Source organism: Gossypium arboreum, chromosome 3 (assembly GCF_025698485.1).
Source record: "Gossypium arboreum isolate Shixiya-1 chromosome 3, ASM2569848v2, whole genome shotgun sequence".
NCBI classification, from domain to species: domain Eukaryota; kingdom Viridiplantae; phylum Streptophyta; class Magnoliopsida; order Malvales; family Malvaceae; genus Gossypium; species Gossypium arboreum.
This window is the reverse complement of record NC_069072.1, coordinates 83,150,694-83,174,646: the sequence shown is the minus strand read 5'-3', so window position 1 is coordinate 83,174,646 and position 23,953 is coordinate 83,150,694. Positions and strand designations below refer to the sequence as shown.

Sequence of the window (23,953 nt, the reverse complement as noted above, 5' to 3'; positions counted from 1 at the left end):
CTTTAGCCATTTATTTTTTCTTGCAATTTAATTATTAATAATTAATTTACTTTTTCTTTCTCTTGGTAGGTTTTCCTAGTTTATGACTAGAAGAAACTCGTCAGGACCATTACTTTTTGACGAAGAAATCGATCGCACAGTTCGTAGAAACCAAAGAGAAATAAGGCAAAGCTTAAGATACACAGAGAACCAGCAAGAAGACGATACTCAACCCCCAACCGATGAGATGGCTAAAAACGAAGGCAATCAGCTACCTCCTGCAATTGCGGCTAATCAAAATCCTTCTCCACGTACTATGTATGATTATGCTAAACCTTCTCTAACAGGAACTGAATCTAGCATAGTTAGACCAGCTGTAGCTGCAAATACTTTTGAACTGAAACCTAACACAATTCAAATGATATAGCAGTTTGTTCAGTTTGATTGTTTGCAGGATGAAGATCCCAATGCTCACTTAGCAAACTTTCTGGAATTTTGCGATACATTTAAAATCAATGGCGTTTATGATGATTCCATTCGTCTTCAGTTATTTCCTTTTTCATTAAGGAACAAAGCTAAACAGTGGTTGAACTCATTACCATAAAGGTCAATTACTACTTGGGAACAAATGACCGAAAAATTTCTACTAAAATATTTTCCGCCGGCTAAAACGGCTGTGTTATGTAATGATATTTCTTCTTTTGTGCAGATAGACTTAGAAACACTTTACGATGCATGGGAGAGATACAAGGATCTATTGCGAAGGTGCCCTCACCATGGGTTACCACTTTGGCTTCAAGTACAAACATTCCACAATGGTCGAATCCCTCGACTCGGCAAATGATTGACGCAGCTGCTGGAGGAACCATCAACAACAAAACACCTGAAGAGGCTTATGAATTCATGGAAGAAATGTCACTAAATAATTATCAGTGGCAAGTCATGAGGACTAAGCCAACAAAAACAATTGGCGTTTATAACGTCGACTCAGTTACTATGCTATCAAATCAGGTAGAACTTCTCAATAAAAAGATTGATGGTTTACTTATTTCTACATAGGTAAATCCAATAATGAGGTGTGACTCAAGTGGAGGAGGTGTGCATATAGAATATCAATCCTTCATTCCTACAATCGAAGAGGAACAAGTCAACTATATGGGTAACAATAACTTTACATCTCAAAATAACCCATACAGTAATACCTATAATGCAGGTTGGAGGAACCACCCAAATTTCTCCTGGAGTGGTCAAGGGAATCAAAAGCCACAAAATCCTCAGGGTTTTCAACAGCCACCATATCAACAAGAGAAGAAATTGAACCTTAAAGAGATGCTCTCAAAATTCATCTCGGTATCGAAACCCGTTTCCAAAATACCGAGACAGCACTTAAGAATCAACAAGCATCGATCCAAGGGCTCAAAACTCAGATAGTCCAGCTATCCAAACTAATCTCCGAACAACCACAAGGTAGCTTACCAAGTAATACTGAACCTAACCCAAGGGAACACCTCAATGCAATTAGTACTCAAGATAAGAAAGGATTCATTGCGCCTGAGCCAGAATTGATGTAAGAAACTGTGGTGAGCAAACGTAAAAGTGAGGTCAGTTATAACAAAATGGTGAATGAAGAATATAAACCTCGTATCCCATATCCTAACGCGACAAGGAAAGACCGCTCAGACGAACAATTCGGTAAATTCCTTAAACTTTTGAAAAAATTACATATTAACTTACCGTTTATTGAAGCTTTGTCGCAGATGCCGAATGCAATGAAATTTTTAAAAGAGCTTTTAGTAAATAAGCAGAAGTTGGATGAAGCGTCGCATGTGGCACTAAACGCAGTCTGCTCAGCTATGCTACAGAATGAGCTACCCCACAAATTGAAAGATTTAGGGAGTTTTACAATTCCTTGCGTAATTGGTAGTTTAGATATAAGTCATGCATTAGCTGATTTAGGGGATAGTATTAACGTCACGCCTTACAAAATGTTTAAGCAACTAGGTCCTGGGAAACCTAAACAAACTAAGATGAGCATTTAATTGGCAGATAAAATTATAAGATTTCCTAAGGGTATTATTGAAGATGTACTAGTAAAAGTAGATAAGTTCATATTCCCCGCTGATTTCGTTGTTCTAGACATAGAGGAGGATAATAACACCCCTTTGATTTTAGGAAGGCCCTTTTTAGCAACTGCTAAAACAATTATTGATGTTGGCACAGGTGAGCTCACGCTTCGCGTAGGAGACGACACGATCACCCTTCAAGCTCTTAATTCTGGCATCACATCGAACGTTGAAGGTAATAGTCCACACCAATCTACTAAAACTGACAATATGACTTGCAGAAATTGAGCTTCAAAGCAGTTCACGAGCCATGTTCTAGAAATGATAGAGGACACACTCATGAAGAACGAAGGCTACGGATAGAGGAGCTAGGTGAATGGCGAGCACACAAATCGAGAACACATGATAAATCGAAACTACGCCAAAACAAGGCCGATACCTCTCCAAATCAACTTAAGGTTGGTGATAAAGTCTTACTAGATGCCGCAGATCCACACATTGTCACTACCACACCGAATGAGGAAATCCCTCTTACGGTACTCAGTATTTTTCCATTCGGTACGATGGAGGTGAGTCACTCCAAGTTCGGCACTTTTAAGGTAAATAACACCCGATTAAAACTCTATTTTGATGAGATTGATAGTAGGAATGAGGAGTATAAACTCCTCGAACCACCCTGACCATTCACTAGAGAGGTAAGTCGAGCTTAGACTATAAATAAGTGCTTCTCGAGATGCAACCCGAGCACTAACATATTTTGATTTCTTTATTTTTAATTTCTAACACGTTAAATAATTAACTTTATCTTTGAACTGCAAAGTTTTTTAGCACACACGGCCAGGCACACGGGCGTGCCTAAATCTGTGGCCAAACAGGGGAAGAGACACGATCGTACGATACGGCTGTGTTGAAGCAGGATATGATTTCCCTAAACCACGGGATACGATAAATCCCCATGGCCGTGTGGCATGGCCGTGGGTGAACTTGATAGGTGAACACGGGCATGGGAATAGAAAAACGCGGGCGTGCTAGGGGTAAGGCTCGATTCTGTTTCTTCAACACTGGTGTGAGACACGCCTGTGCTGTTAAGCCGTGGACAGCAATACACGGGCGTGGTACCCTAACACAGGGCCGTACGATACGATCACGCAGCGACACGGCCTAGACACACGGGCGTGTGATAAGACCGTGTGGAGACATCTTAATTCGCGACTAACACGACCGAGCCACGGCCCACACGGGCGTGTGCTACAGCCGTGCCACTTAAAGAATTAGAATAATTATCTTATTTTATTTTTATTTTATTAAGTTTTTAAGATTCATTCGTTTTTAAGATTCATTTGTTTTCCTTTTCAAAAAAAAAAAGGCTTACCTTTAGAATCCAGCTTGCCATCCAAAGTATCTTCAATACTCGATATCGCCAATCCAAGGATATCATCCGTTCTTAATACAGGAAGTTTCACTTCTCCCCCTATCTTATTTTTATACTCTAATATCTATCTTTGTACATTAAGGGCAATATACATCTTAAGTATGGGGGGTATTCATGTGACTACCAAAAAAATCCCTGAATAATCCTTGTTCTCATGAAAAACTCTCATATCATATTTAAGATAAATTTTAATTGATTTATGATTTTGATTGATATATCTTGAATTAAAACATAGGCATTTATGCATTGATTGTTTAAACTTTAAGACATTAGAGAATCAAGCATGATAAGTTGATTTTTAAGAATTTAAAATTATAGGTTGTTTTCCCAAGTCTAGGTATTACTTTGAATTGGAATTCACGAGTCTAAACATCAAAAAGTCATAATTTTTTGTGAGATTTTTGAGCCTTTTGAGCATCTATTAATTCTTTCATGCTCACTTTTATTATTGCTTTCAGTGCGATAGTATTGAACTGTTATTCTAGAACTTGCTTGATTATGCATGTCGAGACCAGACCATTTGATTTGATATATCAAAATGATTAAGGCACTTAGGATTAACCCACTCATGCCATGAAAAGCCTACCTCTACGATTAACCCCTAGTAAACCCCCTTGAGCCTAATAAGCCATTTCTTGTATTACCCTTAATATTAACCTTTAACCCATTATTGTTGAAACCCCTTAATTTAATCCCTATTTTTGTCGAGATTTGAGTTGAGGAAATTGATTAGCTATGTCTAGTTTGTAATAAGTTAGTCTATGAATATTTAACTTGTTCTTAAAAAAAATAAAAAAAATAAACAAAAAAACTATGTATATATATATTAGTAATCCCATATTTTGAGAAGAAGCTCTATTGTACGCAAGTGAAGATTAACTCTTTTTCCAGTTAGGCAATTTTTCAATTCAATCTCGATTCTAACCCTTTCTTTTAGCTTGTGACCACACCTCCTAACCAAGCCGCACTACAACCCTCTAAAGACCTTTTGATTGATGTATCATCTTAAATTATAGTGGTGGAGATTTGATTTTCATGCAAGCCTATGATAATGACTTTTCATTATTGACTTTTGAGTGCTTCATTCATTGTCCTTCAACACCTCGAGTGATTTGAGTGAATATTTAGTGAGGATGTAAAACTCTGTGATCTTCTGAATCAAAGGTAATTACTTAGATGCAGAGAGACACCGATGTTTGCATGATTAAATACTCAACTTGGAATGTTTGAAACTTTTATGTTCTTTTAGATGAATTCTCAATGTATGATTACCTATGGATTATTTTGAGATACTATCGATAAGAATTATAAGTTAAGGAGAATTTATTTTGATTATGAGTTGAAGATTTTGCTTGAGAACAAGAAAATGCTTAAGTGTGGGGGTATTTGATAAACTGTAAATTATACATATTTTTACCCCATGTTTAATGCATTTTATGGATGATTTCTCATTAGAATTAGTGAATTCGATGCTCTTAATACTTTAATTTCATGCTTTATACTTAGGAGAGCATAGGAGAGCGAAAGGAACGAGAAACGGGCCAAAAACGAAGAAAATGGGCCAAAGTACAAAATCAACACGGCATGAACCTCCTCACACAGGCAGACTACATGGCCGTGTCAATTTGGCAGGCTCGAATACGGCCTGAAGTAATCAAACACGGGCGTATGCCACGAGCGTGTCCCTACCAAGCCCAAGTTGAGTCCAATTCGGAAAAGGCCAATTTTAAGGGTTTTTAGGCATTCTAAAGCCTATAAATACACCCTAGAAGAGGAGAAAAAAGGAGACAAAGAATAGAGGGGTAAGGAATTACCCCAAGAAAGCCGATTGATCCATCTCAGAAGCCAGATTCATCATCAAGACTGAAAATCTCTCTTCAATTTCCTTTCAGGAGTTTTGGGTTTCCTTTATGTTTTGTATTCTTTATTCTTATGAGATGTTTTCTTATTTAGTTATGAACTAAATCCCCTAAATACCTAAGGGGAATGAAACCTAAGACGAATCTTGTTATTATTTTCTGAATCGTATGATAAATATTTAACTTGTTCTTAATTATGTGTTCTTAATTCTTGTTTTGATATCCCAGGATACTGATTCAAGACACGCTCTTATTTAGAGGAGGAATAGACCCTGTCTAAGAGTACATTTGTCATAATTAAACGGAGTTGATTGCGTGCCTAGAAATAGGGTGACAAGATTTTGCCGGATTAGGGTGAAACCTAATAAGGGGATCCGTAGATCGAGTTAATGCAACCCTAGAGTGTTAATTAGAGAAAAGTCTTGGTTATTCAATCTAGGGATTAGACGTTATTAGTCTTGAATAGGTATAATAACATAACTTAGGGATCTCTAAGGAACAAGTTGAATGAATAAATCATCCGATTCGGAGCCAGAATAACAAATAAAGTCAAGGTGGATTTTTCCTTAGGTATTGTCTCAAGTCAATAGATTTTCTCAAAAGCAATTCCCCAATTCTTTTCTCTGTGTATTCTTAGTTTAAATAATTAGTTAATTAAAACAAACCCTTTTATTCTTAGGCTAGATAATAAAAAGATAGTTATTACTAGTACTTTTGGTTCCTTTGGCTACAATATCCCAGTCTTGCCATTACTGTACTATTGTTCGATAGGTGCGCTTGCCTTTTTATTGTGGTAATAGTTAGTCTAGGTTTGATCTTCATTATAAATATTTATTACTTGTTACAAATCACGTGATCAAGTTTTTAGCACTGCTGCTGGGGCGTAATTTTGGTTTATCGCGTGTTTTCGGTTTATGTGTTTGCCATTCACCTAGCTCCTCTATTTGTAGCCTTCGTTCCTCATGGACATCTTTGTTCTCTACATGATAGTAGTGCACTGTCTCTGTTGTCTTGGTTCGAAGAGGTTCCTGCAAGGATGATTGAATATTAGTTTTATCATCGACAGTTTTATAGCATTATCTTGAGTCTTAGGGTTTTGACTGAGTCACGTGCTTGGAGTGTTACTGCATTGTCACCTGTACGAAGTGTTAGCTCTCATGTACCTACATTAATAATGGTTCTGGCAGTTGCTAAAAAGGGTCATCCTAAAATTAAAGGTACCTCGTTATCCTCATCCATTTTTAAGACGACAAAGTCTACTGGGTAAATAAATTTATCAATTTTAACGAGAACATCTTCAATAATACCCTTAGGAAATCTAACTGTTTTGTCAGCCAATTGAATGCTCATCCTAGTCTGTTTGGGTTTACCGAGACCTAGTTGTTTAAACATTTTATAAGGCATAACATTTATACTTGCCCCTAAATCAGCTAAAGCATTATTCACAGATAAACTACCAATTAAGCAAGGAATTGTAAAACTCCCTAGATCTTTCAATTTGTTAGGTAGCTTATTCTTTAGAATAGCTGAGCAGACTGCATTAAGTTCCACATGCGATGTACTGTCTAACTTTCGCTTATTGGTCAGAAGTTCCTTTAAGAATTTTGTTGAGTTGGGCATCTACAAAAGAACTTCAATAAAGGGTAAGTTAATATGTAATTTCTTTAAGAGTTTGACGAACTTACTGAATTGTTCTTATGTTCTATCTTTCTTCATCGTATTAGGATATGGCACACGAGGTTTATAATTCATACTTACCTGTTTAGGATCATCATTGCTTACCTCTTCTCGACCTTTGTTAATCGTGTTGTCTTGTTGTGATTCTAGTTCATCTAGCTTTTCATTATCCTGCACAGCGATAGGATGAAGTTACTCCCTGGGATTGGTCTCTGTAATGCTATGTAAAGAACCTTGTGGGCGTTCAGAGATCACCTTTGCAAGTTGCCCTATTTGAGTTTCGAGACCTTAAATCGATGCTTGCTGGTTCTTAAGTGCTGTCTCGGTATTTTGGAATTGCGTTTCTGACATCGAGATAAATTTTTCCAACATCTCTTCAAGGTTCGATTTCCTTTCCTGTCAGTAGGATGGTTGCTAAAATCCTTGGGGAGGTGGTGCCCTTTGATTTCCTTGATTTTCTTGGCCTCCCCATGAAAAATTTGGATGATTCCTCCAACCTGCATTGTAAGTGTTACTATAAGGATTATTTTGAGTTCGAGGATTATTACCCATATAATTGATTTGCTCGTTTTCCATGTTTTGTCCGTAGGGTGGGTACTTAGAGTTCGCCATGCCTCCTAGATTTGAGTCGCACTGCGTCACTTGGTGTACCTGTGTAGAACCATATAAATCATCAACCATTTTATTTAAGCATTCTACCTGATTAGTAAGCATGGTAACTGTATCAATATTGAAAACACCGACGGCTTTTCTTGGCTTTGTCCTCATGACTTGCCACTTATAGTTATTCAAGGACATCTCTTCGATAAACTCGTAGGCCTCCTCAGGTGTTTTATTGTTGATCGTTCCACCGGCTGCTGCATCAATCATTTGCCCTGTTGAGGGATTCAAACCATTGTGAAAGGTTTGAACTTGTAGCCATAGAGGTAACACATGGTGAGGACACCTTCTCAATAAGTCCTTGTATCTCTCCCATGCATCGTAAAGTATTTCTGAAACCATCTACACAAAAGAAGAAATATCATTCCTCAACTTTGCTGTTTTAGCCCGCGGAAAATATTTAAGTAAAAATTTTTCGGTCATTTGTTCCCAAGTAGTAATTAACCCTCGTGGTAATGAGTTCAACCACTGTTTAGCTTTGTTTCTCAATGAAAAGGGAAATAACCAAAGGCAAATGGCATTATCAGAAATGCCATTAATTTTGAAAGTGTTGCGAAACTCCAGAAAATTCACCAAGTGAGTGTTGGGATTGTCATCCTACAAACCATCAAATTGAACAAACTATACTTGACTCAGTTCCTGACAAAGAAGGTTTAGCATAGTCATACATCGTACGAGGAGCAGGATTCTGATTTGCCACAATTGCAGGAGGTAGCTGATTGCCTTGGTTTTCAGCCATTTCTTGGGTTGGGGGTTGATTATCATCTTCTTGCTCGTTCTCTGTGTATCTTAAGCTGCGCCTTATTTCTCTTTGGTTTCTATGAACTGTGCGATCGATTTCTTCGTCAAAAAGTAATGGTCCCAACGGGTTTCTTCTAGTCATAAACCATGAAAACCTGCCTAGAGAAGGAAAAAGTAAATTAATAAATAATTAAATTAATAAATAATTAAATTAAATTAAATTGCAAGAAAAATAAATGACTGAAGTACTAAAAATTGAGTGTTCCTAATATTTTAGTTCCCCGGCAACGGCGCCAAAAACTTGACAATATATTGAAGATAACATATCTAAACGTGATGAAATGCCTCAAAACTATATGCTTTCTTGTGAAATATTTGATGTTTGGGGTATCGATTTCATGGGCCCATTCCCCAATTCATTCGGAAATAAATACATCTTAGTAGCAGTTGACTACATGTCCAAATGGGTAAAAGCCCAAGCTCTACCTACTAATGACACTAGAGTGGTAGTACATTTCCTTAAAAAACTCTTCTCGAGATTCGAAACACCTAGAGCAATTATCAGTGACAGGGGCACTCATTTTTGTAATACCCAATTTGAAAAAACCCTTAAGAAATATGGAGTTCATCATAGAACAGCCACCCCATACCATTCTCAAACTAATGGACAAGTTGAAGTAGCAAACTGAGAACTCAAATAGATCCTTGAAAAAAGAGTAAAATCAAACAGAAAAGACTGGGCAACAAAAGTATACGATGCCTTATGGGCTTACAGAACTGCTTTTAAAACTCCTATAGGGACATCACCTTACAGACTTGTTTATGGAAAAAGTTGTCATCTACCATTCGAACTAAAGCATAAATCTTTTTAGGCTATTAAATTTCTAAACCTTGATCCCGAACTTGCAAGAAAAAATAGGTTGATGCAGCTAAACGAGCTAGATGAATGGCGAGCCAATGCATACGAAAATTCACACCTATACAAGGAAGCAACAAAGCGGCGCTGTGACATTCCTTTAAAGCAACGACAACAATTTGAAGTTGGAGATCTCATCTTATTATACAACTCAAGACTCAAATTGTTTCCCGGGAAACTAAAAGCACGATGGTCAGGACCTTTCGTAATTCAATTTGTTCATCCATATGGCACAATAGAGGTAAGTCACCCATCATACGCTACTTTCAATGGATACCGTCTCAAACTTTATAATGGTAAGAATTTTAAAGTCGATGGAGAGGAGTTACGACTCCACAAACATCCCTGAATATACCAACAAGGTAACATTCGAGCTTAGACTATAAATAAGCACTTCTCGGGAGGCAACCCGAGTACTAACAATTTTAAATTATTTTAAATTCAATTTTTAAACATTTAGGTCACTAACAAGGTATTTGAAGCACAGGTTCCCAGCTCCACACGGCTGTGCTTAAGGCCGTGTGATCAACACAGGGGAAACATGGCTTTGTGTTACGATCGTGCGAAAATAGGGTAAATGATTTCCCCAAAACATGGGATGCGATAAATCCCCACGGCCGTATGACATGGCCGTAGGTGAATTTGATAGGTGAACAAGGGCGTGGGAATGGAAAAACACGGGCGTGCCAGGGGTAAGGCTCGATTCTGTTTCTTCAACACGGGCATGAGACATGCCCGTGTCGTGAAGCCGTGGAGAACAATACACGGGCATGGTACCCTAACACACGGGAGTGGGAGAAGCAAACAAAGCTAGGTACGGCCGTGCGATATGGCCGTGGGCCACACACGCCTAAGACATACGGTGTGGGATAGTAGCCAGGCACGACCTAAATTGTAAAATTCGAAAAACACGGGCTCACTTTCAGAGTACACGGGCATGGCCCTAGGCCGTGTGGCTTCGCCCTATATAAGCAAACCACTGTTCATTTTCTTCTTCCTTTCAAAACCCTAGTCAAAATCTCCCCCTCTCCACTCCCTAATCCCTATTCCAGCCACCATTCCACAGATTCTCACTCCCTCAACCCCCAAACCACCCTAAACTCCACTCCACCTGCATTAATCCTCACTTTCCCCTCTCTTTTCCCTCCATTTTTCCTCCACACGGCTGTACCCCCACAGCACGAGGACCCACCGACTCAGCCACCACCACCCTCTCGTCCAGTTCATGCGGCGGCTTCATATGCTGACATCTCTGAGTGCCTCACCCGATTCGAGCATCGATGTTTTTAACGATTTGACAACATTGATGCTACTCTACAGCAGATTTGTCAACACCTCCACATCTCATCGCCAATCCCACCTCACGAACCATCCAGTGATGAAGATGTTTAGAAATATTTATTTTATTATTTTATGTTTTTTAATTTTTATTCAAACTACTTTTTATTTTTTTTTATTTTTATTTTTTAGCAGATTTAAAATTTTATTATAAATTTTGGTTATTTCTTTTCGAGTGCTTATTCTTCCTAATATCCCCTAAAAAGTTCTTGATTTTATCACAGTTATATAGAGCCCTTAAGCTCATCATGACATAGGAACTAAAACTCCACCAGGAAAGGGTCTCCATGACTGCCATGTCCTACTCAACCACGACCATAGTTACCACTAGATATAATATTCTTTTGGCGTAGACTTATGGCTTAATGAACCTCTACGACTGCTGGAGTATCCTCCTCCACTCTCGAACCAATCACTCTCTAAAACTCTAGTTCGAGGAATTCATACAGGAAGTTTCACTTCTCTCCCTATCTTATTTTTATACTCTAATATCTATCTTTGTACATTGAGGGCAATATACATCTTAAGTGTGGGGGTATTTACTTTATTATCAGAAAAATCTTTGAATAATCATCTTTTTCTCTTGAAAAACTCTCATATCATATTTAGGATAAATTTTAATTAATTTATGATTTTGATTGATATATCTTGAATTAAAACATAGGGAATTATGCATTGATTATTTAAACTTTAAGACAATAGAGAGTCAAGCATGATGAGTTGATTTTTAAGAATTCAAAATCTTAGGCCATTTCCCCAAGTCTAGGTATTACTTTGTATTGGAATTCACGAGTCTAAACATCAAAAAGCCATAATTTTTGTCAGATTTTTGAGCCTTTTGAGCATCTATTCATCCTTTCATGCTCACTTTTATTATTGCTTTGAGTGCATCAGTATTGAACTGTTATTCTAGAACTTGCTTGATTATGCATGTTAAGACCACACCATTTGATTTGATATATCAAAATGATTAAGGCACTTAGGATTAACCCACTCATGCCATGAAAAGCCTACCTCCACGATTAACCCCTGGTAAACCCCCTTGAGCCTAATAAACCATTTTTTGTATTACCCTTAATATTAACCTTTAACCCATTATTGTTGAAACCCCCTAATTTAATCCCTATTTTTGTCGAGATTTGAGTTGAGGAAATTGCTTAGCTATGTCTTGTTTGTAATAAGTTAGTCTATGAATATTTAACTTGTTCTTAAAAAAAATAAACAAAAAAAAAAACTATGTATGCATATCAATTTCATAATTCTGAGAGAAGCTCTATTGTATGCAAGTGAAGATTAACTCCTTTTTCTAGTTAGGCAAATTTTCAATTCAATCTCGATTCTATCTTTCAGCATGTGACCACACCCCCTAACCAAGCCTCATTACAAACCTCTAAAGACCTTTTGATTGATCTATCATCTTAAATTATAGTGGTGGAGATTTGATTTTCATGCAAGCCTATGGTAATGACTTTCCATTATTGACTATTGAGTGCTTCCTTTATTGTCCTGAAAACACCTCGAGTGATTTGAGTGAATCTATAGTGAGGATGTAAAACTCTGTGATATTCCTAATCAAAAGTAATTACTTAGATGAGGGAAAACACCTATGTTTTCAGGAATAAAATGCTCAACTTGGAATGATTGAAACTTTTATGTTCTTTTAGTTAAATTCTCAATGTATGATTACTTATGGATTAATTTGAGATATTATTAATAGAAATTATAAGTTGAGAAAGATTTATTTTGATTATGAGTTGAGAATTTTGCTTGAGGACAAGCAAATGCTTAAGTGTGGGGGTATTTGATAAACCGTAAATTATACATATTTTTACCCAATGTTTAATGCATTTTATGGATGATTTCTCATTAGAATTGGTGAATTCGATGCTCCTAATGCTTTAATTCCATTTTTACACTTAGGAGAGCATAGGGGAGCGAAAGAAGCCAAAAACAAGCCAAAAACAAGCCAAAAAGGGACAAAACAGACCAAATCGAGAAGATGACACAGCCTAAGCCTTGCCACACGAGTAGCTCACACGCCCGTGTCTTTCGAGGGTGTCGACCAAGGCTTTCACGATTCACACGGCCTGGCCATTGACCCATACGGTCGTGTGCAATTTAACGGATTGAACACGGCCTGGCAATCACGTCACATGGCCATGGCACACGGGCGTATCCCTGCTGAGCCCAAGTTAATCCAATTCGAAAAAGGCCATTTTTTGAGGGCTTCTACGCATTCCAAAGCCTATAAATACACTCTAGAAGAGGAGAAAAAGGGGAGAAGGAGAATAGGGGGTAAGGAATTACCCCAAGAAAGCTGATTGATCCATCTCAGAAGCCGAATTCATCATCAAGACTGAAGATCTCTCTTCAATTTCCCTTCAGGAGTTTGGGGTTTTCTTTATGTTTTGTATTCTTTATTCTTCTGAGATGTTTTCTTATTTAGTTATGAACTAAATCCCCTAAATACCTAAGGGGAATGAAACCTAAGATGAATCTTGTTATTATTTTCTGAATCGTATGATAAATATTTAACTTGTTCTTAATTATGTGTTCTTAATTCTTGTTTTGATATACCAGGATACTGATTCAAGACATGCTCTTATTTAGAGGAGGAATAAACCCTATCTAAGAGTACATTTGTCATAATTAAGCAGAGTTGATTGCGCGCCTAGAAATAGTGTGACAGGATTTTGCCGGATTAGGGTGAAACCTAATAAGGGGATCCGTAGATCGAGTTAATGCAACCCTAGAGTGTTAATTAGAGAAAAGTCTTGGTTATTCAATCTAGGGATTAGACATTATTAGTCTTGAATAGGGATAATAACATAACTTAGGGATCTCTACGGAACAAGTTGAATGAATAAATCGTCCGATTTAGAGCCAAAATAATGAGTAAAGTCTAGGTCGATTTTTCCTTAGGTATTGTCTCAAGTCAATCGATTTTCCCAAAAGCAATTCCCCAATTCTTTTCTCTGTGCATTCTTAGTTTAGATAATTAGTTAATTAAAGCAAAACCCCATTATTCTTAGGCTAGATAATAAAAAGATAGTCATTACTAGTACTTTTGGTTACCTTGGGTACGACATCCCGATCCTGTCATTACTATACTATTGTTCGAAAGGTGCGCTTGCCTTTTCGTCATGATAATAGTTAGTCTAGGTTTGATCTTCATTATAAATATTTATTACTTGTTACGAATCACGCGATCAACATGTGTATCCCAACCCTTATACAAATAGTTGGCCAAACTGTATATCCGCAAGTCTATCCCAAAACTTAGGAAAACGTTAGCCCAAAAGTGTCGGCATAGTGTTGGACAAAGCCAACTCTTATTTACGTGTTGCCTTAGGCATGCATATCCCTACCCTTATAAAAATAGTTGGACAAAGCATATGTAGGCAAGTCTATCCCAACACTTACGAAAGTATCGACCCAAAAGTGTCGACATAGTGTTGGACAAAGTCGACTCTTATTTAAACGTTGCCTTAGACATGCATATCCTGACCCTTGTACAAAGAGTTAGCCAAAGCGTATGTCTGCAAGTCTATCCCAACACTTAGAAAAGTGTCGACAGAAAAGTGTCGTCTTAGGACTATTTTGTTGTAGTGAAATATGAGAAGAAATAGGGAGAGAGAAGATAAATTCTAATTGGAGTGGAAAAAGAAAAATAATCCCAATGCAATTAGGGGGAAAAGGAATAAATAGCTAGGGTTTTCAAACTTTGAGGGATTGCATGGTAATTTCCCCTATTCTACCTAAATAAAATTGAAAGAGCCTTTGGGATAGGGTGACTCAAACCTAGTTCCTTCAAGGGGGAACGAATGCTTAACCATTGGGCTATTACCCACTTCTTGATAAATTTTACTCCAAATAATACTTATTTTAGTGTGATTCTTCATCCTAGTTTTTGCTGAAAATAAAAGAAATGAATGGGAGATGAGTGGTTACAACCTAGGACCTCTAGGGTGTACACTATCTACTTAATCATTAAGCCTAGATCATTACTTAGTTAATTATTTCAATTAACCCCCTATATTTTGGGGCATGACAGTTATTAACTTCATTGTAATTGAACATATTATATCTTAATTCAAGTAATGAAATTTATTTGTATATATTTTGTAAATTTAAATTTAAGTAAATTAATAAAGATTACTTAATTAAATGAGAGTTCAATTAACCTTTTTAGCAAGTTTAATTATCTTTTAAATTTAAATAAATAAAATACATATGGACATTTGATTAATTTAAAAGTAAATTAAAATCATGCAAACTCCATTTTTAAATATTTATTAATTTAAATTTAAATAAGAAATAAAAATTACATATTTCAATAATAATATTTTTTAATTTTAAAATTTTACAAATATTTAGGTCATACATATTTAATAATTCTTAAGTTTAAATTTGTATATATATGGGAGAGGCATTCACTTATAACGGTACAAAATTAAAGTAGTTTTACTTTTTTTTAATATTTTGGTATGATTAATATCTTAACAACTCAACCATTGAATTTATCAATATAATTGTATTTATCATGCATGTAAAGTTTCTAATTGATCCAATAGTTATATTATATCAGTCTAAAATATTGTATATATTAATATTTATTAAACAATTAAATTTTTTACATAAAATAAGCAATTAATGTAACGTCCCCTTACTCGAGACCGTCGCCGAAGTCGAGCATGAGACATTACTAAACTTATTTTAGCATTTAAACAAGTTCAAACAATTCTCATAGTAAACTGTCTATCTGCATCACAGTTTCTAAAAGAATCATATCTCGAGTTACGAAACTCGAAATCAAATTTCGTAAATTTTCCCTAAAACTAGACTCATATATATACTTACTACTTTTTTTCTAGAATTTTTTGTCAGTCCAATTAGTACAGTTTATTAGTTAAAGTCTCCCCTGTTTCAGGGTTCGGCTACTCTGACCCCTGTGCACTACGAATCAAATTTCTTTCGGTAAAGAGATCCAATGACCATGACATTTGTTTCTATTAAAAATATCTCAATAAGGAATATATACATATAAATTTTGAGTCATAACTATTTTTACACAATTTATGGTGAATTTATAAAGTCAGAACAGGGGATCTAGAAATTGCTCTGACCCTGTTTCACCAAAACGTAAATATCTCATAAAATACAACTCTTTTACCTATTTTGTTTCTTCCACATGAAAATAGATTCATTAATATTAAATTCTATATTTTATTCATCATCTAATTATATCTCTACTATTTTTAGTGATTTTTCAAACTCACGTCATTGCTGCTGTGTGATTCTGTTTTATAGCCAATTTCACCATTTTATGGATTTCCATAGATTAGTTAGCACATAAAGCATACGTGTTATCAAATATAATCTTGATTAGCCACTCCAATAGCTAATCATTCTCAAACATTTCCATGCCATTCATGAGCCATATTATAAGATTATATACACAAAATGATTATAATGTTATACATACCATATTCCCAAAATATACAAGTCATTATACTGAAATAGTTTGTTGATAGTGTGAGCACGCCTCCGACCGTTCCTGATCTCCTAGCCGGCTTGACAAAACTACAAAGAATAGAGAGGAGGGAGTAAGCATCATTGCTTAGTAAGTTCACATGTAAATAGCAAGTAACATAACCATGCAATAATACGAAATCCACATTTGCATAATATCACCAAAGCATTCATATCATATTTCTCATTCGTGATCCTACCATATTATTGTTATATTGAAGTCTCAACCTGAGGGTTAAGTACATACCTGTACAAAGTATCCGTTCCACAACACTTACCAACTAGTCACTTTCATCTCGAGAATTCTTCCATTTCACTAGAACTTTCCCGTTGAACACATCAGTATATAATTCAGATACATGAAATCAAACTATCATAATTTCACCCATAATGAACTCGGAATGCAACTCAACGAGCTCAGGTGTTCACATCCATAATGAACTCGAAACACAACTCAACAAGTTCCGATGCTTGCATCCATAAGTGAACTCGAAACGCAACTCAACGAGTTCGGATGCCTCATAATTCTCACGAACTCGAAACATAACTCAACGAGTTCGGATCTCAATTTCCTAGTGACATGTCACTTGTATCCTAATCTATTCCTAATGTTCAAACGGGATTTTTCTCGATCATACTCCTTTGCCATCTTCCACGAAATGTCGAAATCGATACTTCGGTGATAGTTCATACTCATCAAGTAATTCACATAATTACATATTATTCAACAATAACCACAAAACATAACATTTCATGATAATAATAAGCATCATATCATATAAACAATATTAAATTGCTTAAAACAACAATTATGTTACATTATTTACTCATGAACTTACCTCGGTACAAAATGTACAAAAGGTTGCAATTTAGCTCGAAATCTTTTCTTTTCCCCGATCAAGGTCAATTCCGCGTCTGTCTGATCTATAATAACACATTTGACTTATTAATGTCTCACATTACTCAAATTACTCCAAAAACATCTTATGGCAAAAATTATAATTTTACCCCTAAAGTTTCTCAAAATTACATTTTTCCCCTAGCTCGGAAATTAAACTTCTTCCTATTTTCTTATGTTTTATGACATACTGATCATTTTTCCCTTCTATAGCAACATCAAATTCACACTCTATCATGTATTTATGAACATTAGATATTTTTATCGATTACGTCATTTTAGTCGTTTTTACGTAAAATCAATTAGCAAAAGTTGTTTAACACAATCTCAAGCATCATATTCTACCATAAAACATCAAAATTCATGCATATCATTCATGGGTAAATTTTTAAATATAGACCCTAGCTCAAAATGTTGGTAGAAATAGGTAAACCGAGCTACGAAAATTTCAAAAATGTAAAGAACATTAAAAACGGGGCTAGAATTGACTTACTATTGAGCTTAGAAGTTGAAGAAACCCTAGCTATGGTAGCAAGTAAAATTTGGCAACAACATTGGTAGCAAGTAAAATTTGGCAACAACATGAAGAAGATGAATGGATTTTTTCTTGATTTTTCCGATTTTAAATCATTAAAATCCAAATGACCAAAATGCCCTTCCTTACTAAACTTTCAAAAATTCCATCCATGTCCAATTTTTGTCCAAAAACTTAAAAATTGGTCAAATTGCTATTTAAGGCCCCTTAATTAATATTCCAAAGCAATTTCATACTAAAACCTTCTAGAATGCAAGTTTTGCAACTTATTCAATTTAGTCCAAAATTTCAAATTAAGCACTTTATGCACTGAATTTCTTCACGAAACTTTAACACAATTATGCAATCATATCATAGGCCTGAAAATAATTATAAAATAATTATTTCTATCTCAAATTTGTGGTCTCGAAACCACTATTCTGATTAGGCCGTAATTTGGGATATCACAACCCTCTCCCCTTTAGGGATTTTCGTCCCCGAAAATCTTACCAGTAAACAGGTGTGGGTATTGATTCCTCATAGTTTCCTCGGGCTCCCATGTAGCCTCTTCTACCCCGTTCTTTTGCCACAATACTTTCACGAGAGCTACACTTTTGTTTCTTAGTTGTTTGACCTCCCGAGCTAAAATTTTAACCGGTTCTTCATTGTAAGTCATATCCGGTTGCAACTTGATTTCCGTTGGTGAAATCACATGTGAAGGATCCGAATGATACCGATGTAACATAGATACATGAAACACATTATGAATCTTCTCTAATTCCGATGGTAGTGCTAACTGATATGCTACTAGTCCAATTCTTTCAATTATCTCATATGGTCCAATGAAATATGGACTCAATTTACCTTTCCGACCGAATCTGAGAACCTTATTCCACGGAGACACTTTTAAAAACTCTTTATCACCAACTTGGAACTCAATCTCTTTTCGTTTCAAATCCGCGTAGGATTTCTGTCTGTCCGAAGCAGCTTTCAAACAATCTCGAATCACTTTAACTTTTTCTTCGGTTTCCTTAATTAGATCAACTCCGTAGAATTGATTTTCTTTAAGTTTGGTCCAATATAGTGGCATCCGACACTTACGACGGTACAATGCTTCATAAGGTGCCATTTTCAAACTTGTTTGATAACTGTTATTGTAAGCAAATTCTACCAACGGTAAGTACCTTTCCCAACTACCTTGGAATTCTAATACACAACATCTGAGCATGTCTTCAAGAATCTGAATTACTCTCTCTGATTGTCCATCAGTCTGTGGATGGAAGGTAGTACTGAAATTTAACTTCGTACCTAATGCCTCTTGTAACTTTTGCCAAAACCACGAGGTAAACCTCGGATCTCTATTCTAAATGATCAACAAAGGTACTCCGTGAAGTCTAACAATCTCATTGATATACAATTCAGCCAACTTATCAAGAGAATAATTAGTACGTAACGGAATAAAATGAGCTGATTTAGTCAATCTATCAACTATTACCCAGATGGCATCTTTCTTCCTTAGAGTTAACGGCAACCCTGACACAAAGTCCATGGTAACTAGATCCCACTTCCATTCGGGAATCATGATAGGCTAAAGTAGACCCGAAGGCACCTGGTGTTCAGCTTTTACTTACTGACAAATCAAGCATCGCGATACAAATCAGAAATATCTCTTTTCATTCCGTTCCATCAATACATTTTCTTCAAATCATTGTACATTTTTGTATTGCCCGGATGCATTGACAAACAACCACTGTGTACTTCATGCAAGATCTTTCGAATCAACTTATCACTCTTCGGTACACAAATTCGATCTTTAAACGTCAAGCAACCATCAGAACCGATTCTAAAATCTGATTCCTTATCAGCCTCATATTGCTTTCTCTTGGCTTGCAAATCTTGGTCACTTTTCTGAGCTTCACAAATCTCTTGTAAAAACATCGGTCTTGCTCTCAACTCTACTAGAATTGAACCATCGTTAGATACCGTCAACTGAATATTCATAGCTCTCAAAGCAAATAACAACTTTCTACTCAAGGTATCGGCAACCACATTCGCTTTCCCCGGATGATAGTCAATCACAAGCTCGTAATCTTTCAATAATTCTAACCATCTCCGCTGTCTCAAATTCAAGTCTTTTTGTGACATCAAGTACTTGAGACTTTTGTGGTTGGTATATACTCGAAACTTTTCACCATATAGATAATGTCGCCAAATCTTCAAAGCAAACACTACAGTAGCCAGTTCCAAATCATGAGTCGGGTAATTCTTTTCATGAGGTTTCAGCTGCTTTGAAGCATAAGCCACAACTTTTCCTTCTTGTATAAGTACACATCCCAAGCCGTTTAGAGAAGCATCACTATATACCACAAATTCTTTACCTGACTCGGGTTGTACCAACACTGGTGCTTCAGTCAGTAACTTTTTCAATTTCTCAAAGCTCTGTTGACATTCTTCCGTCCACTTAAATTTAACATCCTTTTGGAGCGGTCTAGTCATAAGAGTAGCAATCATAGAAAATCTATTCACAAATCATCGATAATAACCAGCTAGACCCAAGAAACCTCTAACCTCAGTCACATTCTTCGACGGTTTCCAATCAACAATAGCTAAAATTTTACTAGGATCAACCCGTATACCATCACCTAAAACTATATGACTCAAGAATTCAACTTCTCGAAGCCAAAACTCACTTTTACTGAACTTAGCATACAACTGCTTGTCTCTCAAAGTTTGCAAAACTATTTTCAAGTGCTTAGCATGCTCTGTCTCATCTTTCGAATAAATCAAGATATCATCAATAAATACCACCACAAACTTGTCCAAGTATGGCTGAAATATTTGGTTCATTAAATCCATAAACACAGCAGGAGCATTTGTCAAACCGAATGGCATAACTAAAAATTCATAATGGCCGTACCTTGTTCTAAAAGCAGTTTTAGGCACATCTGACTCTTTTACTCGCAACTGCTAGTACCCAGACCTCAAGTCAATCTTTGAGAACCATGTCGCTCCTTTCAACTGATCGAATAAATCATCAATTCTCGGCAACAGATACTTGTTCTTAACTGTCACCTTATTTAACTGCTGATAGTCTACACACAATCTCATTGAACCATCCTTCTTTTTCACAAAAAATACGGGAGCACCCCAAGGCGAAAAACTCGGTCTCACGAAACCTTTGTCAGTCAACTCTTGCAACTGTAACTTCAATTCTTTCAACTCTGTTGGTGCCATTCTATATGGAGCAATCGAGATCGGAGTTGTTCCCGGTATCAACTCAATACCAAATTCTACTTCTCTGACAGGAGGCAAACCTGGCAACTCTTCTGGAAATACATCCACGAATTCACACACAATTGGCATTGATTCAACTTTCTTCTCAGATTCTTTTGTATTCAACACATACACCAATTAAGCTTTATAACCTTTTTTTAAATATCTCTGAGCCGACATCGAAGTAATCACACTAGGCAATGCCTTTGATTCGTCTGGTTCAACTCGCAGAATTTCACCATTTTCACATTTCAATTCAATAACTTTCTGTGTACAATTCACTATAGCATCATGCAATGTTAACCAATCCATACCCAAAATGACATTGAATTCATCAAACGGCAACAACATCAAGTCGGCCAAAAAATAATGACCTCTAATCATCAAAGGGCATTTCTTGCATACTTTATCAACTATAACACATTTGCCTAATGGGTTCGACACTTTAATCATAAATTCCATAGACTCAATAGGTATACTCATATTAGACACCAATTTCATGCACACATATGAATGAGTAGAACCGGGGTTAATCAAAACAATAACATTAACATCATAAGAGAGAAAATACCAGAGATCACGTCAGGAGATGAAGCATCTTCACGCGCCTTTATGGCATAAGTTCTAGCCGGAGCTCTAGCTTCAGATTTAATCGCTGAATCTCTGACTGCATTCTTGCTACTTGCCTCATTCCCAACTCTTCTCAAAGATCTTCCTCTCAAAACTGCACTACTAGGTTTTGCACTCTGAAATTTTTCTTTCTCATTCATCTCCGGACAATCTTTAATGAAATGATCTAGAGAACCGCACCGGTAACAGGATCTTTCATTAATTCTACATTGACCAAAATGACTTCTACCACATCTTTGGCACTCGGGTCCAACAAGTCTAAAATTTCCCACACTAGCCATAGAGGTAGCTTGAGATCTGGAATCCACATTTTGCTTCTTACGATCCCCATATGAATGTCCCGTCGAAGCATGAGAATGAGAATACATATCTCTGGATTTTCTGGATTGCGGTGGAAATGTGCTACTCATTGGTCTTTTCTTCAAGTTTCTAGTCTCAGCCTCTGCCTTTCTCTTCTCTTTAACTAGTTCTTCAGCCTTGCAAGCCTGATCAACAAGTATTACAAACTCTTTCAACTCAAGAATTCCTACAAATACTTTGATGTCTTTATTAAGTCCTTTTTTCGAATCGTCTACACATTTTAGCCTCTGAAGGAATATATTCTCTAGCATACTTACTCAACCGCACGAACTCCCTTTCATATTCAGTAACTGTCATGTTGCCTTACTTCAACTCGAGAAAATCTTTACGCTTTTGTTCCACAAATCTTTCGCTGATGTCTTTTTTCCGAAATTCTTCTTGAAAGAATTCCCAAGTCACTTTCTCTTTCGGTACCACTGAAATCAATGTCTTCCACCAATAATAAGTCGAATCTATCAACAAGGATATGGCACATTTCAAGCACTCTTCAGGTGTACAAGACAATTCAGCAAATACCCGAATAGAATTCTCAAGCCAAAATTCTACTTTCTCAGCATCATCATCAACATTTACCCTGAATTCTTTACTCTGAATTCTTCAGCCCCTTGCTTGCGAGTTCTATCAACTGGGGTTCTATGAAATTTCATCAGATCCATACCTTGAGGCATCTGGGGTACTGGTTGAGGAATCGAGGGAGGTGGGGGAGGTTGTTGAGCATTCGGGTTCGTACGAACGAACTCGATGTACCATGCATTCATCATCTGGAGAAAGGCTTTTCGAGCCCCTTCTCCTCCTCCTTGACCAATAGTAGGAGCTCGGTTTTTAGTCGGCACACCCTTCATCAGGAGCTGGCGAATTGGTCTCTAAATCATCGGCCACCATTGGATCGAGATCCATTTACTAAAAAAAATCATTTAAAAAGTCAGGAGTCGTCACACTATCACAAAATATATATATGGCATGTATAGCAAGACCGTACATACGCCATGTTAGTCCGAGAACCGACTACACCTGGCTCTAATACCACCAAATGTAACGCCCCCTTATTCGAGACCGTCGCCGGAGTCGAGCATGAGACATTACTAAACTTATTTTAGCATTTAAACAAGTTCAAACAATTCTCGTAGTAAACTGTTCATCTGCGTCACAGTTGCTAAAAAAATCATATCTCGAGTTAAGAAACTCGAAATCAAATTCTGTAAAATTTCCCTAAAACTAGACTCATATATCTACTTAATAATTATTTTTATAGAATTTTTGGTTAAGCCAATTAGTACAGTTTATTAGTTAAAGTCTCCCATATTTCAGGGTTTGGCTACTATGACCCCTGTGCACTACGAATCAAATTTCTTCCTGTACAGAGATCCAATGACCATTCCGTTTGCTTCTATTAAAAATAGACTCAATAAGGAATACATACATATAAATTTTTAGTCATAATTATTTTTACACAATTTATGGTTAATTTCTAAATTCAGAACAAGGGATCCAGAAATCGCTCTGATCCTGTTTCACCAAAACGTAAATATCTCATAAAATACAACTTTTTTACCTATTTTGTTTCTTCTACATGAAAATATATTCATTAAGCTTCAATTCAATATTTTCTTCATCATCTAATTCTATCTCTACTATTTTTAGTGATTTTTCAAACTCACATCACTGGTGCTGTGTGATTCTATTTTATAGCCAATTTCACCATTTTATGGATTTTCATAGATTAGTTAGCACATAAAGCATACGTGTTATCAAATATAATCTTGATTAGCCACTCCAATAGCTAATCATTCTCAAACATTTTCATGCCATTCATGAGCCATATTACAAGATTATATATACAAAATGATTATAATGCTATACATGCCATATTCCCAAAAATATACAAGTCATTATACCGAAATAGTTTCTTGATAGTGTGAGCGCGCCTCCGGCTGTTCCCGATCTCCTAGCCGGCTTGACAAAACTACAAAGAATAGAGAGGAGGGAGTAAGCATAATTTCTTAGTAAGTTCACATGTAAATAGCAAGTAACATAACCATGCAATAAAACGAAATCCACATTTGCATAATATCACCAAAGCA

General features: G+C 36.4%; 2 non-coding genes across 2 annotated transcripts; one reads left to right on the top strand and one right to left on the bottom strand.

The window, feature by feature from the left end:
- Positions 1-654: 654 nt before the first annotated feature.
- On the bottom strand, positions 655-762 carry LOC128290851 (small nucleolar RNA R71). The gene has a single exon (XR_008280636.1). It is a non-coding gene; the product is annotated as a small nucleolar RNA R71 (small nucleolar RNA).
- Positions 763-7,938: 7,176 nt separating this feature from the next.
- On the top strand, positions 7,939-8,045 carry LOC128291103 (small nucleolar RNA R71). The gene has a single exon (XR_008280879.1). It is a non-coding gene; the product is annotated as a small nucleolar RNA R71 (small nucleolar RNA).
- Positions 8,046-23,953: the final 15,908 nt, after the last annotated feature.